The 14055-nt window shown below is 51.3% G+C and overlaps 1 long non-coding RNA gene across 2 annotated transcripts; it reads right to left on the bottom strand.

Moving 5' to 3' along the window:
- Positions 1–2602: 2602 nt before the first annotated feature.
- LOC128337394 (uncharacterized) lies at positions 2603–8223 on the bottom strand. 2 transcript variants are annotated; one of them, XR_008312249.1, is made up of 4 exons: positions 8038–8223; positions 5507–5623; positions 3340–3714; positions 2603–3151 (listed from the first exon to the last, which is right to left on the bottom strand). It is a non-coding gene; the product is annotated as an uncharacterized LOC128337394 (long non-coding RNA). The 2 variants fall into 2 exon arrangements; XR_008312250.1 differs by lacking the exon at positions 8038–8223 and adding an exon at positions 6768–7203.
- Between the last annotated feature and the right edge of the window lie 5832 nt (positions 8224–14055).

Here is a 14055-nt window from a genome sequence, read left to right as displayed (position 1 = left end):
CTGCTGCCGCTGGTTCTCCAAGCCTGAGCGTCTGACTGCCAGAGCCCAGCACACCGACTGGCTATCCCGGGGCTGCAGACACCAGATCCGCCTCTGGAAGGGTCCCGCCGGCCGCGGCAGGCAGCCCCCTCCGCCTAGTGGTGCCTGCCGAGGAGGATTTCCCTCCGGGAAGAAGAAGGAGACAAAGCCGAGAGGGAGGGGAGCATCTTTATTTCCACCACCGATCAGGAGAAGCAGCCCCCACAGGCGGGGACTCCGGCTCTTCTCTCCCCAGCACCCGAAGCAGCCCAGCCTGCGCGGGGATCCTCTTCTCGGTCGCAGCCAGGAGCCCCCGAGCAGCACCTGCAGGGAAATGGGGAGGAGGGGGGGGGAGAGTACGATGGAGCCTCACCGCTTCTTCCTGCTCGCCTCTGGTCTCCAGGAGTTCCATCCACCGGCTCCTCCTCCTCTCCCGCCTGGCTGGCTGGCTCTGGCGGCGGCAGCGGCCCCGGCTTGATGATGACCTCCGATTAGATCCGACAGGGCGGGAGCTGGAACTGGGCTGCCGGCCGTTGCCTCCTTCTTTCCCCCGGCCTCGGCGGGGGCCGCCGGTCCTCCTCTTCTTAGGCGCGCTCTGAACTTATGGCAGGAGCCCCGCCCGGGGACGCCCCTTCCGGCCGCGCCCCACCCCGCCCCTTCCGGCTCCTGGCCAATCAGCGTGCCTGGGCAGGCTCCGCCTCCGAGGGACGCGCGGGCGGGCGCTTCATGCTGGCCGCCAGCACGGACTGGCAGTCTCCCGCCCTATCGGACCCGCTCATCCCTCCGCCTGGCTGCGACACCCAACCAGATGCACGCCCAGTTGCAAGGAAGAGGCAGCAGTCCCCGCCTCCACGTGCCGGAGGGGGGCTGGCACTGGGTGGGAAAGGCTGCCGGGATGCGTCCCCCGCCCCTGGGACTGGATGGCACCTTGTTCTGTTCTGCACTCCCGCAAGAACCCTCCTTCCTCCCGCTCAGGCTCGACACTTGCTTCTGGACACGCACTGACTTCCTGCTGCTTCCCTTTGTAGCCCGGGGGGTGGATCATCGCAGCCGAGGCCACAGCAATTTACCTGACCTGCAGCAGCGTGTGGACGGAAGGCTGCAATCCTGCCCATTCTGACTCTTCTCTCCCAGACAGGAGGTCTCCTGGGAGAGATGCAAGGGGACCCACCTGCCTGACCCCCCCCACCCACCCCCCCAAACACACTCAGATCTCTCTGCCCCCAGAGCATGAAGCACCTGCCGCAGCAAAGATTTATTCTGCTTTTCCACCCCAGGCGCCCAAGCCGTGCTCATAGTGCAGTAATGTCAGATTGCCTGTCAGCAGGCCGGCTCCCTTTCCGACAAGGAACATCTGACAGGCAGCAGACAAACACTGTATGTTTGAAATAGACTCCACCCACCCACCCACCCAAGAGTCTCATAGATTCACACACTAGAATTCTATTATAGAGAGTGTGTTCATCAGACACTCTAGACACATACAAGAATTCTATTAGACTCTGTGTGTATAGAGTGTCTAATGAACACACGCTCTATAATAGAATTCTAGTGTGTGACTCTATGAGACTCTAGTGTTTCAGCGCGTTGAAATAGGGTCCTTTTGCTCTGAACCCTGGCAGGAAGTTGTTCAGAAGTTTACCAAATGCAGAGATGGAAGAGAGAGGTGGAAAAGGCTCTTACTAGAAAACTTTTCAAGCATGTATAATATTTCAAGAAAACACACACACCACTCGAGTCCCTGGGTATCTGCAGAGCTATTAAGTACACTGCTTGCTCACACAGACAGAGGCAACACACCATCACACCAACAGTCAAGGAAGACACAGTTTAAAAAGTCAAACGTTTGACTCCCATCTCCTCCAAATATTTTTGTGGAGGGACAGAGTCTACGTTTCTTGCTCAGAAGTAGCTTTATTTGCTGTCCCATAATTGTTCCCTGAGTATGTCACACGGAAAAGCAGATCACAGTGTACCAAAGTCTGCAGCTAAAGAGATACCAACACGTTTTTTAAAAGCCCAGATGAACCAATGGTGCCAAGATTACAGGCAGGTGTGGGTCAGCCCTGTCTTGAAGATGCCAGGGAGGGAATCTTTTGCACGCAGGCATACAGATGCTCTTCCCAGGGTGGAATAGCCGACAGTGCTCACATGTAGTCTCCCCATCCAAATGCAAACCAGGGTGGACCCTGCTTAGCCTAGGGGACAATCCAGGCTGCTACCACAAGACCAGCTCTCCTCCTCTTGAGTGATCTCCTGCAATATCCTCCCAGATAGGGATTCGTCCACAGGACAGCACACACAGACTGATGATGTTTAGCTCTGTATGTTTAGAGTGGTTTGATCAATTTAATCTCGTTTATGTTTTAGTTTAAGGTAGTTTTGATGTTTTTAGTTTTGATGTTGATGTTTGATGTTTTTAGTTTTGATGTTTTTAAGTTTTATTTGTGGTCATTTTAATCTGTCCGTGATTTCTCGTTTTTAGTTGCCGTTTGGTATGAATTGTAAAACCGCCCTGAGATTTTCTATTGGGCAGATTATAAGTGCGACGCATAAAACAGAATATATCTAGCACAAGCCAAAACATCCTTTACAAAGTTTATACGTGTTAAATAATGCCACAAAACACAATTATTTTTCCAAATCCAATTATACAGAGGGTTTCCAGCAAACTCAGACTATTTGCACAAAAATATTCACCCCCAAACTCAAGCCAATTGGTTATCCATTTCATACACACGTTTATAGATCTCACACACACTCACTCTGCAATGAAACCGTCTGTGAAGTACTTATCAGCTACAAAGCCTTCCAAATACGGAGTAACGTCCCAACTTAACCCAACTCTGAGAGGCCCCTAGCACCACCGACCACCACCCACGGTTGCAGTGTGGGGCTCCAGAGATCAAGCTTTTCTCTGTAGACAGCGTCAGGATGCAGGATGCTGTGGTGCCCCAGTGTCCTGATCCCGGGAAGAAGCACAGCATTCTTCTCCCCGGACGACACGCACCATAACTGGACAGGGGGAGCATCAGTTCTCACAATCCTGGCATGGCACAGCTTGGCCACTTCCTCACTGGTGTCGTGCAGCCCAACTTCCTCCGTGTCCCCGGCTGCCTTGCTCTCTCAAGCTCTGTTAAGAACAAGGCACAACTAACTAGTTTGAAGTGTTGGCCATAGCAGCAATTTTACCCAAGTTGGCTTTGTCATTTCCACCTTGGCTTCCTCTGGATCCTTGGGCTCTCAAAAGCCAGGGTTCAGAACAAGGTATATCATGTATTTAGAGGTTAGGGAAAAGGAATGGGCTTTGTCTCTCCTTACCTGCTCCACTGAGTCTTGAAACTTTGCCTGCTCCGCAGGGCTGTTGGAAAGGCGAAATGGTTCCAGACTGCCACCCGGCACGCAGCTCAGCAGGAAGCCTGCGTGGACCATCTTTCTGCTCAAGCTGCCACCCTGGACCGGTGGGAGGACAGAACGGGACGCAGATGATGAAGCCCTCCAGGCACTTAACAGTCTTGACGGTTATGCTGCTCTCTTCTCTCGCTTGGAGAGAGGAGGTCTGGCTCAGAAAGAAGCCCCCTGGAGAAGCCACACTCTCGCCCTCCTCAGCCGCGGGAGAACTGAGGACGCCGGACACACGTGCACAGGGGCTCCGAGCTCCAGCCGACACACAAAACAGAGCAGGGTATGATGAACCTGATCCCAAAGGGAAAGCAAAGCAAGACAGAGCTCCATCAGCCCAGCCATCCTTTAGTACAGACACAGACCAGCAGAGTTTGCAGACAGAAGTCCAGCAAAATCACCCAACAAGGTTATATGCTACGGGGGTTACACACACAGATCGGCTAGAAATGATTCTCAATGAACTCCTGGCAAATTTTATGGGCTGCTAAACAGAACCTAGCCACATTATAACATCTTGATAGGCAGAGATCTTTCTTTCAGTCACTGACCAGCAATAACAAACAAACAACTACGAAGGATAATTGAGATAAAACGATTCTGTGCAGCCTCGATGGCAGTTAATAAGAGGAGTTATATAGTTATGCTGTATATCTCGGCAAAATGGGCAATAAAAGTGCACATGTGCCGTTGTTTGGATCTCTATTACATCATGCCTGCCTGTGTCGAAGCTCTGCGATGTTTTGGGACCGTTATCCAGCTCAGATATCTAGCAGGGTCGAAACTCAGAGCTTGGTTGCCCAAATGGACCCACCCACCCAATTTGACGCTCCCTATCATATATTCTTTGCCTGAATTTGACCCTGGCAACTCCATACTCCAGAGTTATCAAGGCAAAAGGGGAGAATCCATCATGATGCAGAATTTCCCCCAACTCTCTTTTCCACTCGCAGGAGCGGTAGGTAGCGTGACCGGGCTGTAACCCTGGACACTCTCTACGAGGTGTTTGAACCTTAAGCCACGGTATTCGGATCAGCGGCTTTGATTGTCTAAGACTTTTATACTCAGGGCTCGGCACTACAGAAGCAACGTGTGTGCCACTGAGTGAGAAGGGGACCTTGGAAATAGTAGGAAAATGTCTTTGGATCGAAAGGAGTCTCTGGAGGTGCTATGCCCCCATGAGACCAATACGTGGAAAGTTGCTGGGGAGGAGGACGGGTCAAAATGCGTCTGACTTTATGAAGAGCTAAGATCACTTGGAATCACAAGACCACGTGATCTAGTCAACATATGTCTGAAGACTGTTACAATATTTGAACTAATATTACCTAACCAGCATATGTATGAGGACCATGTACTGTATGATGACCTCCTAAAACAATCCTTATTAAGTTTTAAGCCATTGGATGCAGCGTTATTGACACAGCCCTTTATATCCTTCTCTCTTGTAGTTCTATTGTACTAAGCTAGGCCCGTATTCTGATCTTTGGTATCGCTTTGGTTCCCAGCTCCAGTTGCCACTCAGCACTTGGGACAGTGACACTCTGCATCTCCAGAGATGACTGCCGTCCTTGTGGACCAGCTCTCCGGCAGTGCAGAACTCTGCCACCCCAGCATTCCCCTCCCAGGAAGCATCAGCCCCACCCGCCACATATCGCCTTAGCCTCTGCAGAAAGAGGCTTTAACTGTGGAGAGTGGGGGCCGGGGCTTGTGAGTGAGTCACTGTGGCGAAGGGGCTTCAGTGTCCTCAGAACGCAGCTTCTTAGAGACTAGGTTTGGTGTCAGCAGTTAAAGCAGGCTTGAAGCCTCTACAAGAAGCCTGACTGGCGAATCTGTAACACCCAAGGGTGCCTCTTTGCATGGCCAGCAGGGGTCAGAGTGGCCGTTGTTTTTACAGTGAGCAGGAGGAGAGCAACTGGCCGCATCCAACCCCAGCACAGCACCCCTCCAGTGGCTGTTGCCGGTGTCTACATTTTTTTAGAAGACCATGACCCCTTCGGCCAGGGCACTCTTCTCTCTGATTCTTAAGCAGCTTTGAAAAGTTCTTGTTGAACACACACACCGTCATGAAGATTTAAGCCCTCACCTGACGGCAGAGATTGGCTTCTGCTTGGTTGCCTCCTTGGACGTCCTTCGGCTGGCCTTCTGTTGCATCCTTTTGCTCTCGTGAGGAATCTTCTGGTGAAGAAGAAGTCCCATTAACCTGGAAGATAAAAGCAGACCAGCGTTGATTCTTTATCGTTTTGCTGAACTGTGGGCGGACAGAATGGAACACACACATGAAGCCCTTAGTCAGCCACTCCCTTGGAGATGCGTCTGCTTCCTCTAGCCAAGAGAAAGCGTCTACAAAAATCTTTTTGAGCTGTAGCTTCAGGTACAGCATAGACAGGCGTGAACAGACAAAGCTGCAGGCATCAGAGCATAGCATTGATTACACGGGGTTTGACTTGAGAAATCTTTTCAAGGGATTTACCTCCAAACGAAAGTCAGTGCCATAAATCTAACCAGTAGTGTGTCAGAATTCCCACCCTCTCTTAACAGAAAGCTAATAGTCACAGAGACCCACGGCTCCATTGTTACTTTAACTGCAATCTATCATTAAGCTATCATGCTAACTGCTAGATTTATACACTCATCCAGGCGGTTTACAAAAGTCCGTACATTAAAATCCATTAAAAATGGATCAGGACCACATAACCGAAAGCAACTGCCATAAAAAGGAAACAGAGCAGCCGGAAAGAAGAAATTGGCAACCCCTGAGGGGTAAAAGCCTGAACAAATAAGAGCATTTCAGTTGTTTGTTTGTTTGTTTTAAAACCCTCAGCTAGTATTCCTGTATGCATGAAAAGCTAACATGAATGTTAAAGCAGTCCGTGACGCGATAAGGGCAGGGGGTAGTGAGGAGAAAGAGGATGAACGACTCAAAGAAAAGCCAAACCAAGCGTCAAAATAGAGCCTATTGGTTGCAGACCCAACCGAGAGATTCTGCATTTCCTGCCAGCATTCAATGAGGGCTGGAAAACCGACTTAATCCTTTTCACAAGCACCAAAGTTGCTCAGCATCTCACTGGAACCTCACTATAATTTCAATTCTGTTTTAATGGTATTTCTGTTGTAAACCAGCCAGAGACATGAGTTTGGGGCAGTAAAGATATTTATTAAACACACACACACACACACATTTTGGGAGTTACCAGGGAAAGCCAGCTTGCCTTAAGCTGGAGGGAAAGTGTGATAACATCTAGGGAGGACCCAGGTTGACACTGGGCAGTGGGGAATAAAAACCCACCTCTTAAACAAAGAACCACCACCAAGGAGTGAGCTAGACATACTGCAGAATATTTTACCTTTTTTTTGGTGGGCAGGAGGGCTAGTTTTCTCTGAGATTGCATCTGTGCAAGGAGCTTGAGCTGAACCTGGACACGGGCACCAGGCAGGTCCTGCTGGAGCTTGTCCTATTTTTCGTCTCCTGCCAGGAATCCCCCCCACCAAAAGCAGCTGGAAATCCCCCCCCCCAAGAGGAGAGTTTTTGCCAAGTGGTACTAGGCAGGCTTGGCTGGAGAGGAGTTTGCCCACTCACTCCGCTCTTGCTGCTGGGAACCAGGGGGGGGGAGCAGAAGCAGCACCCCAGAAGCAGCAGCCCTCGGGAAACAAGGAGGACAACCACCACCCCCTGAGGTCACAACTAGCCCAACACAACGCTTCCAGCCAGATGCATCCTGGGCAAATCTCCACCTGCCCCCCCCCCCACAAGGGGTATTAACGCAAACACAAGCAAGTAAGTTACACAAAGTCTTTACCAGAGTGGTTCTAGGCTCCAGCTGCCTTATTTAAAAGATGCAGCATGGCTGCCAACTTCTTCTCCTGGCATGTGGGGCTGGCTGCTGGCAGCTTCTGTGTGTGAGAGTGAAGTCCAAGGATGCCCTGCCTCTCAACACACCACAAAGTGCCTTTTTCTGCTTATTAACAGGCAGACAACACACAAGGGGAGGCTGCAGAAGCCGCCTGGGACCGAGTCAGGCCCTCAGCCCCTCTAACTCAAGGGTGGCCTGCACGGGCTGGTAGCAGCAGCAGCAGCAGCTCTGCGGGGGTCTCAGGGGCTTCCCCCCTCCCTGCCCGAAGCTGTTACCAGGATCCGCACCCAGGACGGCGCACGCGGGAGATGCAGCAACCCCCACCCCGCCAATAAGGGCGAGAAGCAGCTTGTGGGGGCCACACAACCCCGCCCTGTCAGGCAACCTCTGCCCAGCCCCTCTGCTGAGTCTCACAACACACACACCACACCACACAACACACCCAGCAGGGCTTCATTCCGCCTCCCAAGTGCTGCGTGCGCAGCCAACTCGGCTCCTAACGCAGCTGCTCGGAGCAAAACCCCAGCAGGACCCGCCACTCGCCCCCCACCCCACCCCGCCGCCCCAGAGTGGAGCATCAACTCCCCCCCCCACAATCACCCCCCCCGTGGATCACCCCCCCCGCCCGCCCCATCAACCCGGATCAGCCACCTCCCCCCCCGCCCCGCCCCGCCCTTCGCTCCTTCCCTGCAAAGGGCCGGATCAACGCGCCGCCGCTGCTGCTTCGGGAGGGGGCCAGGGGGCTCGAAAACGAGGGGCCTACCGGGCAGCCGGAGGAGGGGCGAGTCAGAGCGAGCCCCCTCCCCAAAACAAGAGGAAGGGTCTTCTGCGACTCCGCTTCAGAGAAGGTTGGGCGCCCCGGCCCTTGGGAGGGGCGGCGGTTGCCATAGGAACAGGGCGGAGCCGAAGACGCCGCCGCAGAGTTTCACTTCCGGCAAAAAGCGGAACCTAGGCCAAAGAGAGAAGGGTGTGCAGCCAGAACTCACAGGATGATACACTTCTGGCAAAAAAAACCCGAATATAGGCCAAAGAGATACGGGTGTGCAGCTAAAACACACGTGATGATACACTTCTGGCAAAAAGACGAACCTAGGCCAAAGAGATAGGGGTGTGCAGCTGGAACGCACACATCACTACAGTTCCGGCAAAAAGCCGAATATAGGCCAAAGAGATAGGGGTGTGCAGCTAGAACGCACACATCGCTACTCTTCCCACAAAAAGTCCCACATAGGCCAAAGAGATAAGGGTGTACAGCTAGCACACACATATCACTACACTTCCGGCAAAAAGCCAATATAGGCCAAAGAGAGAAGGGTGTGCAGCTAGAATGCACACATCGCTACACTTCCGGCAAAAACCCGGATATATGCCAAAGAGATAAGGATGTGCAGCTAGAACACACACATCGCTACACTTCCAGCAAAAAGCTGAATATAAGCCAAAGAGATAGGGGTGTGAAGCTGGAACACACAAATCCCTACACTCAACTTGCAGGATGCAAAGCCAGGCCCTCTTGCAGTGAACAAAGTAGCCACAGGAGGGGACCTTTCTGCCACACCAGTAACGGGCATTGCTCATTGTTATCCATATAGGAGGAAAAAACATTGCCCTTTGCCATTCATATAGCCAGGCCTCAACCTGCTGCAGTGCACAAAGTGGCCACAGGAGGGCACCCTGTTGCCAAAGCAGTAAAATGCATTGCCCATTGTCCATTGCCCATTGCAAGAGGAAAGTGCATTGCTCTTTGCCATTCATACAGCAAGGTTTCAAGTTGCTTCAGTGCAAAATTGGCCACAGGAGGGCACACTTTGCCCTTTGCCATTCATATAGCCAGGCCTCAACTGGCAGTATGCAAAGCCAGGCCCTCTTGCAGTGCACAAAATAGCCACAGGAGGGCACCTTTTTGCCACACCAGTAAAATACATTGCCCATTGTTGTACATATAGCAAGAGGAAAAGAGGAAAAAGCATTGCCCTTTGCCATTCATACAGCCAGGCCTCAACTTGCTGCAGTGCACAAAGTGGCCACAGGAGGGCTCCCTTTTGCCACACCAGTAAAGTGCATGGCCCATTGTCATACATATACAAAGAGGAAAAAGCATTGCCCTTTGCCATTCATACAGCCAGGCCTCAACTTGCTGCAGTGCATAAAGTGGCCACAGGAGGGCACCCTTTTGCCACACCAGTAAAGTGCATGGCCCATTGTCATACATATACAAAGAGGAAAAAGCATTGCCCTTTGCCATTCACACAGCCAGGCCTCAACTTGCTTCAGTGCATAAAGTGGCCACAGGAGGGCTCCCTTTTGCCACACCAGTAAAGTGCATGGCCCATTGTCATACATATACAAAGAGGAAAAAGCATTGCCCTTTGCCATTCACACAGCCAGGCCTCAACTTGCTTCAGTGCATAAAGTGGCCACAGGAGGGCACCCTTTTGCCACACCAGTAAAGTGCATGGCCCATTGTCATACATATACAAAGAGGAAAAAGCATTACCCTTTGCCATTCATACAGCCAGGCCTCAACTTGCTGCAGTGCACAAAGTGGCCACAGGAGGGCTCCCTTTTGCCGCACCAGTAAAGTGCTTTGCCCATTGTCATCTATATAGCAAGAGGAAAAAGCATTGCCCTTTGCCATTCATAGAGCCAGGCCTCAACTTGCTGCAGTGCATAAGGTGGCCACAGGAGGGCTCCCTTTTGCCACACCAGTAAAGTGCTTTGCCCATTGTCATCTATATAGCAAGAGGAAAAAGCATTGCCCTATGCCATTCATAGAGCCAGGCCTCAACTTGCTGCAGTGCACAAAGTGGCCACAGGAGGGCTCCCTTTTGCCACACCAGTAAAGTGCTTTGCCCATTGTCATCTATATAGCAAGAGGAAAAAGCATTGCCCTTTGCCATTCATACAGCCAGGCCTCAACTTGCTGCAGTGCACAAAGTGGCCACAGGAGGGCTCCCTTTTGCCACACCAGTAAAGTGCATGGCCCATTGTCATACATATAGAAAGAGGAAAAAGCATTGCCCTTTGCCATTCATACAGCCAGGCCTCAACTTGCTGCAGTGCATAAAGTGGCCACAGGAGGGCTCCCTTTTGCCACACCAGTAAAGTGCATGGCCCATTGTCATCTATATAGCAAGAGGAAAAAGCATTGCCCTTTGCCATTCACACAGCCAGGCCTCAACTTGCTGCAGTGCACAAAGTGGCCACAGGCGGGCACCCTTTTGCCACACCAGTAAAGTGCATGGCCCATTGTCATACATATAGAAAGAGGAAAAAGCATTGCCCTTTGCCATTCACACAGCCAGGCCTCAACTTGCTGCAGTGCACAAAGTGGCCACAGGAGGGCTCCCTTTTGCCACACCAGTAAAGTGCTTTGCCCATTGTCATCTATATAGCAAGAGGAAAAAGCATTGCCCTTTGCCATTCATACAGCCAGGCCGCAACTTGCTGCAGAACACAAAGTGGCCACAGGAGGGCTCCCTTTTGCCACACCAGTAAAGTGCATGGCCCATTGTCATACATATAGAAAGAGGAAAAAGCATTGCCCTTTGCCATTCATACAGCCAGGCCTCAACTTGCTGCAGTGCACAAAGTGGCCACAGGAGGGCTCCCTTTTGCCACACCAGTAAAGTGCATGGCCCATTGTCATACATATAGAAAGAGGAAAAAGCATTGCCCTTTGCCATTCATACAGCCAGGCCTCAACTTGCTGCAGTGCACAAAGTGGCCACAGGAGGGCTCCCTTTTGCCACACCAGTAAAGTGCTTTGCCCATTGTCATCTATATAGCAAGAGGAAAAAGCATTGCCCTTTGCCATTCATACAGCCAGGCCTCAACTTGCTGCAGTGCATAAAGTGGCCACAGGAGGGCTCCCTTTTGCCACACCAGTAAAGTGCTTTGCCCATTGTCATCTATATAGCAAGAGGAAAAAGCATTGCCCTTTGCCATTCATACAGCCAGGCCTCAACTTGCTGCAGTGCATAAAGTGGCCACAGGAGGGCTCCCTTTTGCCACACCAGTAAAGTGCTTTGCCCATTGTCATCTATATAGCAAGAGGAAAAAGCATTGCCCTTTGCCATTCACACAGCCAGGCCTCAACTTGCTGCAGTGCACAAAGTGGCCACAGGAGGGCACCCTTTTGCCACACCAGTAAAGTGCATGGCCCATTGTCATACGTATAGAAAGAGGAAAAAGCATTGCCCTTTGCCATTCATACAGCCAGGCCTCAACTTGCTGCAGTGCACAAAGTGGCCACAGGAGGGCTCCCTTTTGCCACACCAGTAAAGTGCTTTGCCCATTGTCATCTATATAGCAAGAGGAAAAAGCATTGCCCTTTGCCATTCATACAGCCAGGCCTCAACTTGCTGCAGTGCACAAAGTGGCCACAGGAGGGCTCCCTTTTGCCACACCAGTAAAGTGCATGGCCCATTGTCATACATATAGAAAGAGGAAAAAGCATTGCCCTTTGCCATTCATACAGCCAGGCCTCAACTTGCTGCAGTGCATAAAGTGGCCACAGGAGGGCTCCCTTTTGCCACACCAGTAAAGTGCTTTGCCCATTGTCATCTATATAGCAAGAGGAAAAAGCATTGCCCTTTGCCATTCACACAGCCAGGCCTCAACTTGCTGCAGTGCACAAAGTGGCCACAGGAGGGCACCCTTTTGCCACACCAGTAAAGTGCATGGCCCATTGTCATACATATAGAAAGAGGAAAAAGCATTGCCCTTTGCCATTCATACAGCCAGGCCTCAACTTGCTGCAGTGCACAAAGTGGCCACAGGAGGGCTCCCTTTTGCCACACCAGTAAAGTGCTTTGCCCATTGTCATCTATATAGCAAGAGGAAAAAGCATTGCCCTTTGCCATTCATACAGCCAGGCCTCAACTTGCTTCAGAACACAAAGTGGCCACAGGAGGGCTCCCTTTTGCCACACCAGTAAAGTGCATGGCCCATTGTCATACATATAGAAAGAGGAAAAAGCATTGCCCTTTGCCATTCATACAGCCAGGCCTCAACTTGCTGCAGTGCACAAAGTGGCCACAGGAGGGCTCCCTTTTGCCACACCAGTAAAGTGCATGGCCCATTGTCATACATATAGAAAGAGGAAAAAGCATTGCCCTTTGCCATTCATACAGCCAGGCCTCAACTTGCTGCAGTGCACAAAGTGGCCACAGGAGGGCTCCCTTTTGCCACACCAGTAAAGTGCTTTGCCTATTGTCATCTATATAGCAAGAGGAAAAAGCATTGCCCTTTGCCATTCATACAGCCAGGCCTCAACTTGCTGCAGTGCATAAAGTGGCCACAGGAGGGCTCCCTTTTGCCACACCAGTAAAGTGCTTTGCCCATTGTCATCTATATAGCAAGAGGAAAAAGCATTGCCCTTTGCCATTCACACAGCCAGGCCTCAACTTGCTGCAGTGCATAAAGTGGCCACAGGAGGGCTCCCTTTTGCCACACCAGTAAAGTGCTTTGCCCATTGTCATCTATATAGCAAGAGGAAAAAGCATTGCCCTTTGCCATTCACACAGCCAGGCCTCAACTTGCTGCAGTGCACAAAGTGGCCACAGGAGGGCACCCTTTTGCCACACCAGTAAAGTGCATGGCCCATTGTCATACGTATAGAAAGAGGAAAAAGCATTGCCCTTTGCCATTCATACAGCCAGGCCTCAACTTGCTGCAGTGCACAAAGTGGCCACAGGAGGGCTCCCTTTTGCCACACCAGTAAAGTGCTTTGCCCATTGTCATCTATATAGCAAGAGGAAAAAGCATTGCCCTTTGCCATTCATACAGCCAGGCCTCAACTTGCTGCAGAACACAAAGTGGCCACAGGAGGGCTCCCTTTTGCCACACCAGTAAAGTGCATGGCCCATTGTCATACATATAGAAAGAGGAAAAAGCATTGCCCTTTGCCATTCATACAGCCAGGCCTCAACTTGCTGCAGTGCATAAAGTGGCCACAGGAGGGCACCCTTTTGCCACACCAGTAAAGTGCATGGCCCATTGTCATACATATACAAAGAGGAAAAAGCATTGCCCTTTGCCATTCACACAGCCAGGCCTCAACTTGCTGCAGTGCATAAAGTGGCCACAGGAGGGCACCCTTTTGCCACACCAGTAAAGTGCATGGCCCATTGTCATACATATACAAAGAGGAAAAAGCATTGCCCTTTGCCATTCATACAGCCAGGCCTCAACTTGCTGCAGTGCACAAAGTGGCCACAGGAGGGCTCCCTTTTGCCGCACCAGTAAAGTGCATGGCCCATTGTCATCTATATAGCAAGAGGAAAAAGCATTGCCCTTTGCCATTCATATAGGGAGGCCTCAACTTGCTGCAGTGCACAAAGTGGCCACAGGAGGGCTCCCTTTTGCCACACCAGTAAAGTGCTTTGCCCATTGTCATCTATATAGCAAGAGGAAAAAGCATTGCCCTATGCCATTCATACAGCCAGGCCTCAACTTGCTGCAGTGCATAAAGTGGCCACAGGAGGGCTCCCTTTTGCCACACCAGTAAAGTGCTTTGCCCATTGTCATCTATATAGCAAGAGGAAAAAGCATTGCCCTTTGCCATTCATACAGCCAGGCCTCAACTTGCTGCAGTGCATAAAGTGGCCACAGGAGGGCACCCTTTTGCCACACCAGTAAAGTGCATGGCACATTGTCATACATATAGGAGGAAAAAGCATTGCCCTTTGCCATTCATATAGGGAGGCCTCAACTTGCTGCAGTGCACAAAGTGGCCACAGGAGGGCTCCCTTTTGCCACACCAGTAAAGTGCTTTGCC

This window comes from Hemicordylus capensis, chromosome 14, assembly GCF_027244095.1.
Source record: "Hemicordylus capensis ecotype Gifberg chromosome 14, rHemCap1.1.pri, whole genome shotgun sequence".
NCBI classification, from domain to species: Eukaryota; Metazoa; Chordata; class Lepidosauria; order Squamata; family Cordylidae; genus Hemicordylus; species Hemicordylus capensis.
This window is presented reverse-complemented; position numbering and strand designations above follow the sequence as displayed.